The following is a 20,472-nucleotide window of genomic DNA, read 5'->3' on the forward strand; positions in this document are numbered from 1 at the left end:
TTAGAGTGTGAAATGATAAAAAAGTCACATAGTTTCCCACTTAATAAAAATGTCCATAATGAATTGTCAATAATATTAATTTAGTCCTTATGACTAATGAGGTGATGTTAAAAAAGGTCAGTTTTCAATTTTTTTGATTCCCATTCTACCCTTGGTATTAATATACCCGTCAAAACCAGATCACAGCTATATTTCAAAAAAAAAAAAAAAAATCAGATCACAGCTCTCTCTCTCTCTCTGAGATCCACCGAAATCTGCATCACCGTCCGCCATCACTGACGAATCGGCGTTTGAGAACGACGAGCTGCAGCTCTCTTCGTTCTTGTTGATGGTGACGTAAGACGTTAACATCGTATGGAACACCTTCGGCTTGTTTTACGAGTCCGCTGAGAACGTCACCATCGCCGGAGCATGACGGCCTTCCGGAGGTCCAGCATATCTCTGTTCATGTTCTTTTCCCGAATCGAAAAACCGAAATTCCGATCAATCCAATAAGCACCGGCGAGCTTCTCAGCATCAAGCTCTCGAGCTCTAATTCCCTGTCAGTGAATTTGAATTTTCACAACATGCTTTTCTTCATTTCGTTTCGATTTTTGTATGCTGCGTTTTCATTTTTGAATTTTTGTTTTCTCTGCAGTCGAATTGAAGAAGCAAATCTTTAGTATGGAATCAATGCTTAATTATAGACCTATGATTATGTGTGCTGCTATATTTATATGTACTTATTGGTAGCAGCTATGATGATATTATAGATCACCTCCCTACATAATTTGAATCTGAAAGTCAATTTATGGATTTGTGTTCATACCTGAGACTAATGAGTTCTTCCATGGACAAACTTTTCTCTGTTTGTGCTTGTATTTACAAAGGTTTATCTCTATATATGGCTACTTTGCTCTTTCCTTGAAAAGGTTTCACTTGCACAGATTCTAGGTTCAGATTTGCTATTTGAAAATCAATGCTTCTATAGTGATATGATTTGCTGAATGAATTAGGTGGAAGATTAGTTTGATTAGTTCAACTGACTGCTGAGCTAGGGGATGACCTAGATAAGAAAATTTTATAGACCATCTCCTTAGGTGAGGCTGGAGGAAGTTCTTCTTATATTTTATTAACTTTCAAGGATATTTGATAATAACTTGTTAGAATTATTTTTTTAAATGAAGTAATGTTATTATTGTGGTTTTGGTTGTAATGAAGTAATTTTATTAGCTTCGATCGATTTTGGCGAAGACCCCTCATTCTAGAAAGATCACAATGTCCAAGTAGTTAGATATTGAAATTTTGAAATTGCTTTTGTCATTTTGTGCCTTTTTAGATGCGTATTGAATTGATGTTAAGATTGTTAGAAGACTTCTGTTGTTGAAGTTTTCGAGTCTGGTTTGTATGGGATTGATGTTGTTTTTGATAAGTTGAGAGGATTAGTTCTTAGAAAATGATTCATGAAGCTTCTCTGAAATTGATGCACTTATATATTCTTAAATTAGATCAGAATGCATTTTATTTTGTCCTTTCTCTTTGATAGAATTAAAACATTTATCCTCTCAAGTCTTAACCTTCTTTCCTTCAGTGATTGGCTATCTTTCTTATGATACCAGCATAGGTTTTGTAGAAGGTGTATGGATGGTGGGAGTGATTGATGAGGTCCAAATGCGATTGATGAGGTCTTAACCTAAGAATGCATTGGATTTTTGTGAAGAATGTGGCATCCCCTCAGCTTTCATGGTTTGAAGCACTTATATGTCATCAGTTTTGAGAGAATATGGAGATTGGTTTAAAACAACATATCATCGAGTCAAATCTATGTTTTTAAATCTTGTGGACATGTCATAATTTATAGGATATGAGTTGAGTAGTTCTTTAGAATCATATGTAATGTGGCTGGAGCTTTTTTTTTTTTTTCAAATAATAAGGGATTAGGCGATATTAGTTCCTCGGAGGCAGACAATGTAGGGAACAAGTCCCACCCTCAATCCCGAAGGAGAAGGGTCTGCCACACTCTGGGAACCCACCCCCCATCCCCCTATTTTATTAATAGAAGAATAGTTGACAAATACAAAAAAAAATGTTGGGGGGATTAGACCAAAACCCAACCACCAAAAACAAGACAAGGAAGAGACAAACCCCCTTCCTAGACACTAGCAAAACTAAAAGCAAATAAAAACCTATGTCTTTACGCATAGCGATAATGAGTAACATAAGATAGATCCCGACCATAGAATCCAGCAATGAACCTAGGAGGTGAAGTCCACCAAATAGAACCATCATTTTGTGCACCATAATTAGCAAGAGCATCAGCTGAAGAGTTACCTTCTCTATAAATATGAGTAACACGAAAATGTATGGATTGAGTAAAGTGCAGACAGTTCAACCATTCCACTTTGAACCTCCAAGGTATTAGATTGGGCGAATTGAAATAGTGAACTACTAGAGTTGAGTCTGTTTCAAGCCAAATATGTGTCCAACTTCTTTCCCAGGCAACACGAAGAGCCTCAATGACTGCCAGAATCTCAGCATCAATTGCACTATGAACAATGACTCTATGGGCAAAGGCACCCTTAAATAAACCATCCGAATCTCTAAATAATCCTCCAAAACCTGCTACCTCTGGGCTACGAAATGACCCATCAGTGTTTACCTTCAGCCAACCCACAGGAGGAGGGGCCCATCTTACTGGAATAAATTTTGGAGCTTTGAGCCGCAGAGGTGATAAACCCAGTAACTGGAAGGCTGGCAGAGAACCCAGAGACGAAGAACACGGTGCAAAATAAAGAGAAGCAGAGTCCTTGAATGAAAGAAGAAAAAAGTGTTTGAAATTTGCCAAGGAAAAAACCTTATCATCAAACCTCAATTTATTTCGCTCAGTCTAGATGCACCAGATGGCATTACAAACTGCAAAGCACCAGAGTTTTCTAGACGGAGCTGGCAAAGAGTCAAGCACCATTGGTGATAATAATCCAAGATCCTCTGTCTGATTCGAAAAACTCAAGTGAAAAAGCTGAAAAATCCAACTCCAAAAACTGTGTATCACACTGCAGCTGTAAAATAAATGAGAAAAAGATTCAACATTTTCACAGCAGAAATCACACCTGGAGCAAAGTTAATAACCTCTCTTCTGTAGCAATTCATCTGTGAGCATTCTACCATGGAGAACTTTCCAAGTAGCCATGCTTTTGCGTGGTTGAACTGCTTTATGCCAAATGAATTTGCACCAAGGTATAATTGGGTGGGAGGTAGAAATAGAAATATAAGCATCCTTTGCTGTGAACTGACCTGACGGTGAAACAGGCCAAATTGCTTGATCAACCATCCTATTAATGGGTAGCGAAACCTCCAAAATTTGGTTGGCCAAGTCTGGGAAGGAAGAAACGAATAGAGAAGGCAACGACCAATGTCCATTTGTGATGAAATTGCACACTGGCTCCTTAATGAAAGGTTGCAACTCCGGACCCAGATTATGAGTAACTGAAATTGGATTGCCAAGCCAATTATCTAACCAAAAACGAACTTGTTTTCCATCTCCTACCAGCCAATGAATCTTGGAATAAAACATTGGCCAAAGCTTCTTCAGGCCAATCCAAACCGAAGATCTTTGATAATACTGTAGTGCTTGAAAAGAAAGTGTAAAAACTCTATCTCGCAAAAATTGAGCTGAAGGGGAAGATAATTGAATAATGCCCCAGCATCTGGTAAGGAGCAAGGCTCGGTTAAGAGTGAACAAATTTTTTAGGCCCAATCCTCCTTGATCAACTGGAAGACAACATTTAGTCCATGCAATTAATGTAGACCCTTTCTTGAGAGGGTCACCTGACCAGAAGAAATTACGAGTCCAAGCTTGAACTTTCAATAAAAGTGAACGAGGCCACTCATATACTTGGAAACTGTAAATAAGCAAGCTTTGGATTACCGAAGAAATTAATTGAAGACGAGCCGCCTGGGATAACTGCATACCCTTCCAAGAAGAGAGTTTGCAGCGAACCTTATCAGCTATTGCACAAAAATATTCTGGCTTCGGACATCCTTTGAAAATTGGAACCCCCAGGTAAGTGAATGGAAGAGATCCTTCACGAATACCCAAAAGCCGTTGGATAATAACTTTCCTTCGAGCAGCATATTTACCAATAAAAAGAGAGGACTTAGCTTTGTTCACAATTTGCCCAGAATTAGCCCCATATTCATCAAGAAATCTCATTAAAGCCTTAATACCACGAGAGTTGCTTTGCATGAACACCATTATGTCATCAGCAAATAGAACATGAGATGGAGGTGACACTTTTTTCGGAGTAGCAATGGGAGTAATTTTTCCTCTAGAAACCAAGCGAGATAAGCCTCGACCCAAGACTTCTTCCGCAAGGCAAAATAATAATGGGGATAAAGGGTCCCCTTGCCGAACTCCACGTGTACAGGCAAAGAAACCACAAGCTTGCCCATTTATAAGAACTGAGAGTTTGGCAGATTTGAGAATATTATGTATCCAGTTTATAAAGACTGAAGCAAAACCAAATGAGTGAAGAACTCGTAGCAAGAAATCCCAATCTAAAGTATCAAAGGCTTTGCTGACATCCAACTTTATGGCAATATTACCCCAATGACAATTTCGATCTAACATATTGATGCATTCAGATGTCAAAATTATTGGATCAACAATAGAACGACCTTTAACAAAGCCACTTTGATTAGGAGAAATAATCCTTGAAGCCACCGAGCCAAGTCTATCTGCTAGAATTTTCGTGATCACCTTGAACACAAAATTAGCTAATGCAATTGGACGATAATCCGAAATTCTATCTGCTTCTTTCTTTTTCGGAATAAGAGTGATGACACTGGAATTGAAATTTGGGAGGATAAACCCAGCTTCAAAGAAACTTGAGACCGCAGCAATCACTTCTGAAGCAACTATGTCCCAGCAAGCATGAAAAAATGAACCACCAAAACCATCTGGACCTGGAGCACTAAAACCATCCATGCCCATAACTGCCCCGCGTATCTCCTCTATAGAAGGGCATGCCGCAAGCATCAAGTTTTCCTCCTCAGTGACCAATGCTGGAATAACACGCTCAACCAAGCCTGTGTTTGTAATACTCTCATCTTTAGTAAATAATGAACTGAAGTGTTGGACTACATGAGAAGCAATCTGGTCATGAGATTGCAAAACCTGTGAGCCAACTTTAATCGTTGCCATTGACCTATGAACCTTCCGAATCTTCACCATGTTGTGCAAAAATGAAGTATTTCTGTCCCCATCAACAAGCCAACGGACACGCGACTTACTAAGGAGAAAAGAATCTTGCATGGAAAGGGCCAATTGATAATCTGCATGTGCCTTATCTTCTTGCCTATAACGTTCCTCTGATGGGCCTAAAGAAGAGATGTCCAGCTGAATACCATCTAGCTCTGCCTTTGCCAAATTCACACGGTTGTTAATATCTCCAAAATGGGAGGCATTCCATTGCCTCAACACTACTTTAAGAGCTCTAAGCTTGGCAGACAAAATAAACATTGGGCACCCATGATAGGGTGAGTTCTCCCAAAATTCGCTAACTAGATGGAGAAAGTCTTGATGTTGAAGCCACATATTCTGAAATCTGAAGAGAGGTCGCACCAGGTGAGGAATTCTAGAACAAGAGACCATTATAGGGCAATGATCCGATGAAGCTTTTGTGAGCGAACAACATTCAAAATTATTCCAAGCATCAAACCATTCTGCATTACCGAGGGCTCTATCTAGACGAATATTTGTTCTCCGATTAGACCATGTGAAAAATAGCCCTTTTGTGTCTATATTCAAGAGCTCACAAGCAGTGCACATCTGTTGGAACTCTCTACAGGCAGTTGCATTAGGAATGTTTCCCCCTCGCTTCTCATGTGCTCCAAGAACACAATTAAAGTCACCCAATACCAACCAAGGGTTATGAGCCTGAGAGGAATGAATAATGTTAGGGTCATGCCAAAGTTGACGGCGTCCCCTGATGGTTGTTTTTGCATAGACTGCAGTAATACAACATTGTACTCCATCAAGTGAACATGACACAGTAATTTGTTGATCCGTGGAGGACAAAAGAATAGGCTTGAGATCTACATGACAAAGGAACCAAAGATTGGGGTCTTGTTCACCCCAGTTATTAGTAGCAAACATGTGTAAATTTAAAGTACGCCAAAATGAAATTGGAATGGCATCAGGTGATACAAAAGGTTCCGAAAGACATACAACTAAAGGATTATTTTCACGTACCAGCTTCTTTAAGGCCCGCTGTGTGTCTTCGTTAGCAAGACCACGGGCATTCCAGTATAACACATTCATCAAAGATGCTTGTGTTTGGCCCCCTTGTTCAGGACGGGACGTACTGTCGAAGGTTTACGATTAGTGGGCTTGCCTTTCACTTTTGCAGAGAGTTTTTGAAGCTTTTTAGTCTTCTTAGAAACAACTGGAGTGAATTCTCCTTCTTCCTTATCTTCCAGATTTGTAATATCTTCAATAGAAGGAAGTTCCTCGATAGCTTTTGTACCAGTTGAAGAGGAGATGGAATTGCAGTCTACTGCCTCCAACTGAGGCTGCAATTTTTGAAAGCCTGGCGGAACACTCAACAAAGAGGAAGAAGCATCTTGTTCCCCTTGCGCGACCTGAGGAAGTGGCACAGGAACATCCTGGATCGTAGTAACCAGAGCTGTAGCACTTTTAGAAGGTCCAGCATCCAAAATTGGATGCTTACTAGGTGAAGCATGGTTTTCAATCTTGCGCGACCGTCGGCATCGCCTGGAATGAGATAACGATCTGCCCCGGTTCAAGGTGGAAGGCGCTGCGAACTGAGTCTCACTAGACGCATGGGGTTGCACCTTGGCCTTAAAAACTCTGCATTTCAAAGCAGCATGTCCAATATTACCACAAGATGAACATACGTCATGTGCAGTTTCATAATCTACTCCAGTGACAATTGTGTCACCAAGATCACGGATGATACGTAGATGAGTCAAAAGGGGTCTAGAGAAATCCACATCAATTAACACCCTTGCATATAGTCCGACAGAACGGTCCCGAGTTCTTGGGTCCAGTTTAATGGGAGTCCCCACACCGTGTGCAATTTCAAACAGAGTTTGTTGATCCCAATAGGCTTCATTCAGGTCCCAGAACCTTACCCAGACTTGGGCAAAAGAGTTTTGATATGTAGCAGGTGAAAAATTCGGCGTCCGTTTGATGAATCTGAGAATACCGTTGTGGATATTGACAGAACCCAAGGACCAGATGCGTTGCATATCTTCAACCGATTGGAGCTTGAAGATAATAAACTCTCTTTTCGACATATTTCATTTCTTTTTGTCTGGAAATTTCTAATGTTATTCATCAGGTTAATTTTCTTTTTTCTTTTTCATAATGATACTTGTTAAATGATAGTTGGACTTCTAGTTCTTTACTCCTCCACTTCTATTCTCATTTCTTTACACTTGTATATGCACTCCATGATGTATTTGCCTCTTTTGTCAAAGTAGGTTGGGCTTGGATGCTCGCCTTGGTATAAGAAAAGTAGCAACTCCCGACTGTTTCATTATCGATCTATGCTACATGGATACGCATGATGAACCAAAACAAATATTCATTGATGATGTGAAACAACTGGTCATGTCCAATATTGATCACAAGTCAATTAACAGTGACTTAGCCAAGGATTGACAGTGACATGTTCATGACTGTGACATAGCCAAGAATTGACAATAACATGTTCATGACTGTGACATGGCCAACAACATGTCACTACCCAATGACTTGAGGTTAACAGTGACTTGAGATTGACAGTAACTTGTAGGGATGGCAAAAATCTCCAGCGGGGGGGGGGGGGGGGGGGGAGCTCCATTGGATACCCGCCCCTAATGGAGGGAGAATTCGGGGACAAATGGGGAATGGGGATGGGGATCCCCAATCCCCGCTATTTAAGATTTGGGATGGGGCGGGGATGGTATTGTGATCTTCGTCCCCAAACCCGCCCCAATAATATATATATATATATATATATATATATTTATAATATTTTAACTTATATATATTTTAATTTATTTTTATAATATAAATCACAAATATATATATTTACTACTTTACTTTAATGACTACACTTTTACTTTAATAGTGTTTTGACTTTTGCACTCACAGAATTATTATTTATGAATTTAATCATGTTTTAAATTTATTTGTTGTAGATTTTGATTTTAAAAAAGGAAATATGAGAAAAAATTATTTTATTTATTAAATTCTTATTGGGGATTTGGGGCGGGTTGGAGGCTTAGTCCCCAGTGGGGATGGGGACGGGGAATCCCTAATATATTTTTATTGGGGATTGGGGCGGGGATGGGGATGGTATTGTGATCCCCATCCCCAACCCGCCCCATTGCCATCCCTAGTAAGTTGACCAGGACTTGACAGTGACATGATCATGACTGTGACATGGCAGTGACATAGACATGACTAGTAACTTGACCAGTGACATAGTCAGTGACTTTGACCAGTAACAGTGGCTACTGACAGTTACTTGGTTAGTGACATGGTCAGTTACTTAGTTAGTGACATGTGATTAACAGTGACTTGGCTATTAACTTGTGACTTGGCTACTGACAGTTACTTGGTTAGTGACATGGTCAGTTATTTAATTAGTGACATGTGATTAACAGTGACTTGGCTATTAACATGTGACTTGGCTACTGACAGTTACTTGGTTAGTGACATGGTCAGTTACTTAGTTAGTGACGTGATTAACAGTGACTTGGCTATCAACTTGGCTACTGACAGTTACTTGGTTAGTGACATGGTCAGTTACTTAGTTAGTGACATGTGATTAATAGTGACTTGGCTACTGACAGTTACTTGGTTAGTGACATGGTCAGTTACTTAGTTAGTGACATGTGATTAACAGTGACTTGGCTATTAACTTGTGACTTGGCTACTGACAGTTACTTGGTTAGTGACATGGTTAGTTACTTCAAAAACAAGTCCAAGTACTCTGACAGTTCATGTAGATAGACACTTTCTCATAGTCATCTTACACTTGGATAGTTCATGTTCATGACAACCACTTTGCATTTGTTTTAATTACTTCTAACGGGAAAAGTAGCGACCAACCACAGATAAAATAAGATCCTTTACCTCCTTGGTTAACATTTTGCACATTCAAAATGCATACCACTCTGTCAAAACTAACCACAGTAATTCACAACTGACACTAAATATTCTAAACCACACAAACTAACCGTGACTTCATAATTGGCAGATCACTATACCTCACTAACATCATTAATTAATTGAATACATGTTAAACCTATCATCATTATCGCCATCATCAATAACCAGATTAAAATCCATCATATAATAGCTTACACTATTCAAATCACATCATATGAGAAGATAAATACATATAAAAATCTAAGATTAAAAATTATATAAATATTCATGTACCAAAGAGCTAACTTCTAACAATCTGGTTGAGAAACAAAAAGTAAGGGGAAAAAGAGAATCTGGTTGAGAAATTCAAAATGTATTTACACTGTCCAAAGAGCAATCATCCAAAATTTGAAAATAACCTTACTGACGAGTCAATTGTGATGCTATTAAAGATGAACATAAACGCATAACTAAAACCCAATTGTAGAACACAATTGCAGACCCATCATCAAGCAAGAATTTTTGAAAATGGTATTGACCTTGACCAAGACTAAACTTGAAAAGTGACGATCAAGTCCTAGAAGTTCACCCCGTGCCAGGACAAGTCCGGGTCGTCATCGTCGTCAACCCGACGTAGATTATTCTTGTAGAGATCTAGCCCCCAGAGGACGGGGAGGGGTAGCCGGAGAAGCCCTTGATCAGGGTGCGATCGTGTGCGGCGGAGAAGGAGCAGCTGCCGTGGGTATCCAGATCGGAGCCGCAGTGTGAGAGAGAGAGAGAGAGATAAAGGGACAGAGGGATAGAGAGAGATGTGATGGCAGTTTTTGTAATTATTTGTATTTTCAGTGGTAGGTTGTTAAGGAGTGACCTTAATTATCATAGGAACATTTGTGTATCCTAAATTATAATAAGGCACTTCAAATTGACCTCTTTTATCATTGGCCCTATATATATATATATATATATATATATATATATATATATATATATATATATATATATATATATATATATACAGTCCGGCTACGGTGCGGACGGTACGGATTTCATGTTTTCCCCCACTTTCCGATCACATTTTCACATCTTAACCGTTCAGTTTTTCGGTCCTAATGTATAGATCACCTCTGCAAAATTTCAGCCAATTTGGTGATCGTTAAGGCATCCAAAACTGCAAATTACAACAATGTACACGAAAGGTTCCGGTTCGACAGATTCGGTTCCTTCGTGTAAATTGCAGTTTTTGATGCCTTAACGATCACCAAATTGGCTGAAATTTTGCAGAGATGATCTATACATTAGGACCTAAAAACTGAACGGGTTAAGATCAAAATATGTGATCGGAAAGTGGGTGAAAACCGGAAATCCGTACCGAAATTTCGGTACGGACGTCCGCACCTGAGAAAAATCATATATATATATATACTCGATCCAAAATTAATATGGTATAACCGTATAAGTATATACATTAATATCGTAATTATAACCATAAAAGTTATAAAAAAAAAAAAATTGATAAAAATTAAAATTGAATTCACAAAAATGGAAAGAAAATATATTAATATCGTAATTCTAACCCACGAAATCTGGTAAATAGAAGTAATATTAAACTCTTTAATAAATGAGATTAATAGAAGGTTAGTTACCTTACGGTAACAAGTTAATTAGAAATGTCAAAAATTAAATTGGATCCACAAAAACTGAAAAAAAATATATTGAAATCGTAATTTTAACCCACGAAATCTGGTGATTGAAGAGGCAAGAAAACCAAAATAATTTAGAGCCAATAGATTTTGGAAGGATAAGATGGTCTTTTTACTCAAAAATTACATGGCATGATGTGATGTGTGTAGATTTACAACAATTTACAACAATGAATACGAACGATTCTGAATCTGTCGAACCGGAACCGTTCGTATTCATTGTTGTAAATTGCAGTTTTGAATGCCTTAACGATCATCAATTTGGCTGAAATTTTGCAGAGATGATCTATACATTAGGACCTAAAAACTGAACGGGTTAAGATCAAAATATGTGATCGGAAAGTGGGTGAAAACCGGAAATCCGTACCGAAATTTCGGTACGGACGTCCGCAGCCAAGAAACCCTATATATATAAAGTTGCTTGCTTACACAACTTTATCTTTTTGGTAAGACGTCTATATTATTCTCTCACCATTGTAAGTTTATACTATATAGCAATTCAAATCCATACATCCAACAAAAAGGCATCCAAGTCATTGTGAATTACAGAACCTTGGCATTTTGAAGGCCTGCATAAGTCCATCTTGCTTAGGTTCTCATAATCTCTATTTTCCTCTTATGCTTCAATTTCATTGTTATGACCTCTAAGCATGTAGTTCACTTCATTTCTTGTAGTTGTTGTAGGAGGTGTCTCTTCTAGGGTGGCGAGAAGAGCAGCGTGCACAATCTACACAAGCCTTCTTGGTAATGACATCTTAACAAAGTCGTGGAGTTTCAAACCGTCTTTGAACATTTTGTCGGTGGGCCTTCTTCCTGTGAACATTTCCAATACAAGAATCCCATAACTATATACATCTCCCTGTCTTGATGCCTCTACACAATCCTTGGTCCCGCCTCTGTAGACATGGTTTAAACAAAAAATAAAAAATATAATGTTGCTTGCTATGGTTGAAATCTAAAGAAAAAATTACACAACTTTGTCTTTTTGGTAAGAACCCAAGTTACAAGTCCTTGGTCCCGCCCCTGTAGAGCATTGATTGAGCAAAATGTATCGAGAGAGTTAACCATGTATATATTAATATATATACATACTATATATCTTTAGTGTTGACACTATTTTTTTTATTTTTTATTTTTTATATATCACTCATCGTGACCTTCTAGGTTTTTAAGCTTGATCAACTCATCATAAGGGTTGTTGTTTCTACTGAAGAATACGGAACGGGATGTGTGTGTGGATCATGATGGAGAGAGAGAGAGAGAGATAACACCGCATGTATAGTGGTTCACCTTGCTCTTGAGGCAAGGCTACGTCCACTTAGATATTTTACTATGAGAGGCCAAGTGACCTTTGTAATGATACAAGTGTGGGGATCATCGATCCATCCCCTCTAAGAAGGGGAGGACTTCCCTTTATAGCTAAGGGAAGTCCCACTCTATTTACATATCCTCGATGTGGGACAATAATACATATATTGCTTCTCTTGAAGCCTCTTGAAGATCATGGGAGGGTGGCCTCCCTACGAGGTACCGGCCGACCTCCACCATAGCGAGGTAGCTCAGGTGTCGGACTACCGGATGCATGTCGTAGGCGGGACTAACCATGTCGCGGGGCCCACCTATGAGGTCGTTGCTTATGCTTGGCGGTATGTAATATAAGTGATATCAACAAGTCCCCCAAGTCCCCGAGTAAGAGGCGCTTCTTGGTTGGGGAGTTTAAATGTGATGCCGCCAAGTATGAGTGATGACCTCGTTGAACGCCATACCCATACTAGTCCCCCAACTCCGTAAGTAAGAAGGGACTCTACGGGTATGTTGGTGCCCCGGGGCCCTCATCAAGCTAGTACCTGCAAATAAGATGAGTGGACACAAAGCATATTTGATTGCGCTAGGGCAATCGAAGTGACATTTGGGTCAAATGCATCGAGGTGCATGAATGTTTATGTGAGATGCATGTTACACAATGTGTGTATGCACATATTATGTAATGTTTGACATACGACGTATAAGTCGAAAATATATGTGTTATGATAGTATAACGAAGTGCATATGATGCATAGATGTGTGATGAACTCGTTGACACATAATGATATGTAATGTTGTATGCACGTGATGCATATGTGTTAGGATCGGGAGTGTTATTACTCGCCGAGTCCCCCAAGTCACGTAGTAAAACAGGAATTTGGATTTAGGTTACGTTCGACGAAGCCGGTAAGGCTGAGAATGAAGCTCCGGTATGGAAGTAACCATTGACAATACTAGCGAGACTATGGCGTGACCATGATAGTCCCCCAAGTATAGATTAGAGGAAGAAACTCTAACTTACTTAACCCGCACGTATAAGCCATAACCTGATTGTTTGGCTCATGTGTAACGGGAACGTAAGAGATGAGCTCGCTCATGTTGAGCTGGTGTGAGTTTTGTCCTATGGTTTTATTAATGGGATGTAAAAGAAATTTAATTGTTGCGATCAACAATAGGTGAAAAATTTCAATATTTCCATTAATAGACCATAACACGAAAGTATGAGCGTGAAGCTCAATGATAGTCCCGGTCGGGTACTATCTCCACTTGTGATAAGTGGTATGAATAAGTCCCCCAAGTATAGAGAATGCTCGGGAGGGTGAGATGATTCAAAAGCAAAGGATTGGACCTTGGCTTACCCCGCCTCCGGTACCAAGTGGGGTTTTCTGAGGGCTTGAGCCTATGGTACCCGATAGGGTAGAATGAGGATTTGGGTCTCTGATACCCGGAAGGGTAAATGAGGACTTGAGCCTCTGATACCCGGAAGGGTAGATTGAGGACTTGAGCCTCTGATACCCGGAAGGGTAGATTGAGGACTTGAGCCTCTGATACCCGGAAGGGTAGATTGAGGACTTGAGCCTCTGATACCCGGAAGGGTAGAATGAGGACTTGAGCCTCTGATACCCGGAACGATAGAATGAGGACTTGAGCCTCTCATACCCGGAAGGGTAGATTGAGGACTTGAGCCTCTGATACCCGGAAGGGTAGATTGAGGACTTGAGCCTCTGATACCCGGAACGGTAGAATGAGGACTTGAGCCTCTCATACCCGGAAGGGTAGATTGAGGACTTGAGCCTCTGATACCCGGAAGGGTAGATTGAGGACTTGGTGCCTCGTAACCCCGTGGGGGTACCTGGTGGCGTTGGCCTCCGGTACCCGATGAGGGTGTCTGGCATTGGGCCTCCGGTATCCGATGAGGTTTGGGCTAACTCGTATACCTAGTGGAGTAGATAGGCTCGAGGCCTCATGTACCCGATGAGGTGAGGGAGCCCGTGATCCCGGTGGGATTGATGAGGGCTTGAGCCTCCTTAACCCAATGGGGTTGAATGAGGGCCGGTAGGCCTCCTTTACCCGGTGGCGTGGCCCCGGGTAGAATGATGTAACCTCGTTGGGGTAACGGGTGGCCTTGGGCCGACTTGATGCCTCTCGTACCCGATGGGGTAGAGTGAGGGCTTGATGCCTCTCGTACCCGATAGGGTAAAGTGAGGGCTTGATGCCTCGGGTACCCGATAGGGTAGAGTGAGGGCTTGATGCCTCTAGTACCCGATAGGGTAGAGTGAGGGCTTGATGCCTCTCGTACCCGATAGGGTAAAGTGAGGGCTTGATGCCTCGGGTACCCGATAGGGTAGAGTGAGGGCTTGATGCCTCTAGTACCCGATAGGGTAGAGTGAGGGCTTGATGCCTCGGGTACCCGATGGGGTAGCGTGAGGGCTTTGTGCCTCCGGTACCCGATGGGGTAGCGTGAAGGCTTTGTGCCGCCAGTACCCGATGAGGTAGCGTGAGGGCTTGATGCCTCGGGTACCCGATGGGGTAGCGTGAGGGCTTGAGCCTCCTTAACCCAATGGGGTTGAATGAGGACTTGTAGGCCTCCTTTACCCGGTGGCATGGCCCCGGGTAGAATGATGGTTGTAGCCTTGTAACCCCGTTGGGGTACCTCGCCGATTGGAGAGGGTTTATGTAATGATATGACCTTGATTTACCCCTTGGGGGTACCGCGCTCGGGGCGAGGATTTATGAGATGCATGTTGCATTTATTTTAGTGAGTGTCACATGTGTATATGTAGCAATTTAATTGGATTGCAATTAAATTAACATTTGACATTAATACATAGGCATAATAGATATGATATCAAAATTATCACATTTTGTAGGCATGCTTAGATTATAGAAATCGTTATTTGAAGCATGTAAAGTATAACATTTGCTCAAAGTGAAAAGCATAAGTGAGAACTTATCTGGAACCGATCGAAAGTAGTAAGATATTGGAATTGTTTGAAACATGAGATTCCATGTTTTTCTTAAGAAAATAAGATCCTTCTGATGTAATTGACTGATAATGGGCTCGGTGGGAGGGATTCGTCCTCCATGTGTATGCATGATGTTCATGGTACCGGTAGTATGCTAGCATGTGTATACCCGTAACACGCATGATGTTTCAAGTGGTAGAGAAGTTCTACACTGGGTCATGCCACTTTCCAAAGCTGTTTAACTGGATGAAGATTTCTCAGAGACCAGAAGGGATGAAGCACTGAGACCGGGATGCGGCTTCAAGTCATGAAGTCTTCATATGTCCTTCTGTTGTAGAAGTTTGTATGGCTAGACTGAATATGAAGGCATCGTTGCCATTCCAAAGGCATCACAGCTGGTGCTGGAGCCGGAAAATCCCAAACGGGTATCTGTGAGCTTCGAAGCTGTGGGTGTACTGAGTAAATATATATGCGCCCCTTCTTTTTTTTTTTTTTTTTTTTTTTTTTTGGATCCCGGAGGGTCTCTAATGCCCAAGACAGCAAGAGTTGGTGAAGGAGACAGGCGGATGGTACTCATCTCTGGGTTCGGTAGTTGACATGGCAGATGTACCCGGTGGGGGTAGGGGGTATCGGTAGCTCTTGTTACAGAAGCTATTCTTTCCGAGAGGTGCCGCTTGAGAAATCGATTCCGGGACTTGGTGAGGTTGACCGGTGTGCCAAACTTGCTACCGGAATGAGGTGAAGGACCGAGAGCCGGAGAGAGATGTTGGGCTGGGAGGCGTGGGAGAGATGTGTCTCCGGTGATGGAGAAGGTGGTACCCGGTTGTGCATCTGGCTTATGTAGATCAACGAGTGAAGGTGCCGGTATCAAGGATCTTGAGGATACCTGGACAAGCGAGCTTACTCGAGTCCACAAAGAGGATGTCCCACTGGCAGGTCGATCGGGCTGGCGATGATCTCCGGGAAGAGGAGAATCCAGAAGGTTCCGAGGTGATATATGACTTAGCGAGATCGTGTTTAAAATTTATTGGGGCCTCGGGCCTGACAGGTTGCTGACTCAGTGGGTCTGCAGGTGGGATCCTGGAGCTGTCGATGTCGTTCAGAAGTCCAGGTAGCCGGTTACATCTTATGTCAGCGGGTACCGGTACATGTTATGTGAGCGGGTACCGGCTCCAAGTGAGATCCTGTAGCTCCCGGAAGCAGAAATGTTGATGAGCGGGTACCGGGTAGGCTGTTGGTTACCGGGTAGTGAAGGAGATCGAGGTTGTCGGTGATGAGAATCCGGGAGGCATGGGTGCCGGCCAGGTTACGGATACCGGGCTCCCAATCATGACATGTACAGGAGCGGGAGAGAGGTCTGTTACCGGGAGTTGTTGACTCGGTGTTTGACTCGATGACGGAGCTTTGTGGATCCGGGAAGGTGAATGCCACCGAGACCCTTGGTGAGTTGCTGAGGGAGCTAGCAGTGAGGTGATTGAGTTACCGGTGATGATCTCTGGGAAGTGAGGATGCTGTTGGGGAGGCCTGGTTCCCAGAAATTTTGAAGTACCGGGCGGGTTGCGCAATGGTACCCGTACGTGACTCGTTTGAAGGATCCGGGAAGGTGAATGCCACCGAGACCCTTGGTGTGCAAGTGAAGCTTGATTCCCGCTGACTTGTGAAAGTCTCGGAGGCTTAGGAGTGGAGGTACCCGCTGACTCAAGTACCTGCATGTACCCATATACCCGGATGGCTCGTGTACCCGGATGACTCACGTATCCAGATGGCTCATGTACCCGGATGGCTCCCGTACCCGAATGGCTCTTGCTTAAGGTCGGAGGTTCATACCCTAACTCCTAGAAGCCCTCCTCCTAGCGCCAATGTTTCTACTGAAGAATACGGAACGGGATGTGTGTGTGGATCATGATGGAGAGAGAGAGAGAGAGATAACACCGCATGTATAGTGGTTCACCTTGCTCTTGAGGCAAGGCTACGTCCACTTAGATATTTTACTATGAGAGGCCAAGTGACCTTTGTAATGATACAAGTGTGGGGATCATCGATCCATCCCCTCTAAGAAGGGGAGGACTTCCCTTTATAGCTAAGGGAAGTCCCACTCTATTTACATATCCTCGATGTGGGACAATAATACATATATTGCTTCTCTTGAAGCCTCTTGAAGATCATGGGAGGGTGGCCTCCCTACGAGGTACCGGCCGACCTCCACCATAGCGAGGTAGCTCAGGTGTCGGACTACCGGATGCATGTCGTAGGTGGGACTAACCATGTCGCGGGGCCCACCTATGAGGTCGTTGCTTATGCTTGGCGGTATGTAATATAAGTGATATCAATAGTTGTAGAGTAACTTATAAAAAAGATAAAAATTTTAGTTGCTTGCTATGGTCGAAATCTAAAGAAAAAATGACACGACTTTATCTTTTTGGTAAGACGTCTATATTATTCTCGACCTCACCTAAGTTACAAGTCTTTGGTCCCTCCCCTATAGACATGGATTAAATAAGCATTGATCGAGCATAAATGTATTGAAAGAGTTAACCATATATATATACACACACACACACACACACACACACACATTGTATAGGGTAAAGCTATGATATGTTAACATTTCTCATACATCAACTATTTTTACCCCTTTAAGGACTCATGTTACCACTTTAAGGACTAATATTACTATTTTGAGGACTCATATGGTAAACTAAGAAAATTTGCCACTTTAAGGACTCATGTTACCACTTTGAGAACTAATATTACTATTTTGAGGACTCATGTGGTAACTAAGAAAATTTACCACTTTAAGGACTCATTTTACTACTTTAAGGACTAATATTACTATTTTGAGGACTCATTTTACCACTTTTAAGGCAATTATATGCATGTCATACGTTAACACATGCATTGTAAAATTTTCCCATTGTATATCATTATTGTTGACACTAATTTTTTATTTTTTCTATCACTTATCGTGACCTTCTAGTTTTTGAGCTTGATCAGCTCATCATAAAGGGGTGTAGAGTAACTTATAAAAAATAAAAAAATAAAAAAAAGTTGCTTGCTATGGTCGAAATCTAAAGAAAAAATTACACAACTTTATCTTTTTGGTAAGACGGCTATATTATTCTTGATCCCACCTAAATTACAAGTCTTTGGTCCCGCTCCTGTAGACATGGTTTATATAAGCATTGATCGAGCAGGGATGTATCAAGAGAGTTAACCATACACACACAGACTAGAGGATCCGAGGACTAGGTCGAAAGCGCGCATCTTCAACAATAAAAGCTATTTTTTTTAGCTAAATTTTCTAAAAGTTAAATTTAGTTAGTAAATTTCTAGCTTTTGCTCCACCAGCGTTAGCTAAACTGAAAAAAAAATGAAATGTGGAGTGTTTAGCTTTTTGTTATTTTCTCTCTCCTCTCTAGCTAAATTTAGATAGAGATTTTAGCAAAAGCCAAATTTGGCTCCTTAGCAGACTCTCTGTGACCATCTTTAGCAGACTCTCTATTTTGGCTCCTTAACTATTTTGGAGAGCATGTTTAGCTTTTTATATATTTTAGCAGCTGCACCAGACTCCTAAGTGGCTCTCCATTATAACTTTTAGCTATCTCGCTCCAAAATATAGAGAGCAAGATGAGGCTCTCTATAATTTATAACATTTCTTTTTTGTTATTTTATGTAATTTTTAAATACATTTAAACTATGTAACGTTAACATTCCTTTAAAAAATAATATAAATTCAAAACTAGCTATAATAGAGAGCACTGATGCAGACGTATTTATAAAGTGGCTAGCCAAAATGACTTTTTAGCTACTTTGGCTAAAATTTGACTAAAAAATAGCTAGCATTGCTAAAGATGTTCATATAGCTATTCAGCTGTACTGCTAAACTATCTCAAATTAGTCAAATTTTTAACTTTTTGTTAAAATAGCTAGTCTCTTGGAGATGTCGATCTCCAACAATGAAAGTAATCTTCTTTAGCTAAATTCTCTAAAAATTAAACATAAATAGCAATTTTTTTTTGCTCCACCAGTGTAAGTTATTTGTAAGTTAAACTAAAAAAATTTGAACGTGAACAATAACTTTTTTTTTATTTTTTCTCTCATTCTCTAGTTAAATTTAGCTAGAGAGCAGAGAGAGAATAACAAAAAGTTAAATTTGATTTTCATATAAATAGTCGGTTGGAGTGGTAAACTATCTTAAAATTAGTTAAATTTTTAACTTTTTGTTAAAATAGCTAGTTCCTTGGAGATGCCCTAGTAGCTTATTAGAGCATTGCTCTAAACTCTAGCATCTCCAACAGTAGGACTTTTTAGTTAAATTTAGCTAAAGTTGTGAAATATAGTTATTGATTTAACATTGTTGCTCCAACAGTAGTAGTTATTCATAAATAATATACTATATTTTATCGAATCTTAAACTGACATGTGGACAAAAGATAGAGAAATATAATTTTTTTTAGCTATACAGGATTCTCTAGCTAAATATAGCTAGCCATTTTAGCTAAAGCTAAATTTAACTTAGATATAACTAGTCTGTTGGAGTTGAATTTTGCTTTAAAAATAGTTATATATAACTAAAAATGAAATTTTGCTAGTTTGTTGGAGATATCCGCATTGCCTAAAGTACTTTATCTCTCGTGGACAAAGATTGACATGCCCTATATTTGCACGTTGTTAAGTGATAACAAGAACTTTCAAAGGTTCATTGTATAAGCATTTTTTTCATGGTTAACGGTTGATTAATCTCCGTAAGCACATACTCATAGCCAGTCAAGTACTACACATACATGCTTTACTTTTTCTGATTTTCATTATTAGTCGGAGCCCCCTAATATATACCAGAGTCGATTAACCATTCTTACCCACCTTTTGTTCTTTTCCAAGTTATAGTCAACAAAAGTTTGCCACATTTCCTATTTGATGCCACTAACATCCGAGCCCTATAGCTCTAGCAAGACACTATACCCACGACAATAGGTGGCTAGGTGCATGCTCCATTTCCTGGGTGTCAACATCTTGGTAACTTGGTTCAAGGTATCAAGGCTCTATTGACCACTTTTTGATCACATATTTACATCTTAACCGTCCAGGTTTTAGGTATATATGAGTAGATCAATTCTGTAAATTTTCAGCCATATTGATGATCGTTAAGGCATCCAAAACTGCAATTTTCACGAACAGTTCAGGTTGGACAGATTCGGTTCGTTCGTCTAAATTGCAGTTTTTGATGCCTTAACTATCATCAATTTGGCTGAAAATTTGCAGAGATGATCTGTACATTAAGACCTAAAAACTGAACGGTTAAGATGTGAATATGTGATCGAAAAGTGGTCAAAATATAGAAATCTGTACCGTAAGGTAA

This window comes from Rosa rugosa, chromosome 1 (assembly GCF_958449725.1).
Source record: "Rosa rugosa chromosome 1, drRosRugo1.1, whole genome shotgun sequence".
NCBI lineage: Eukaryota > Viridiplantae > Streptophyta > Magnoliopsida > Rosales > Rosaceae > Rosa > Rosa rugosa.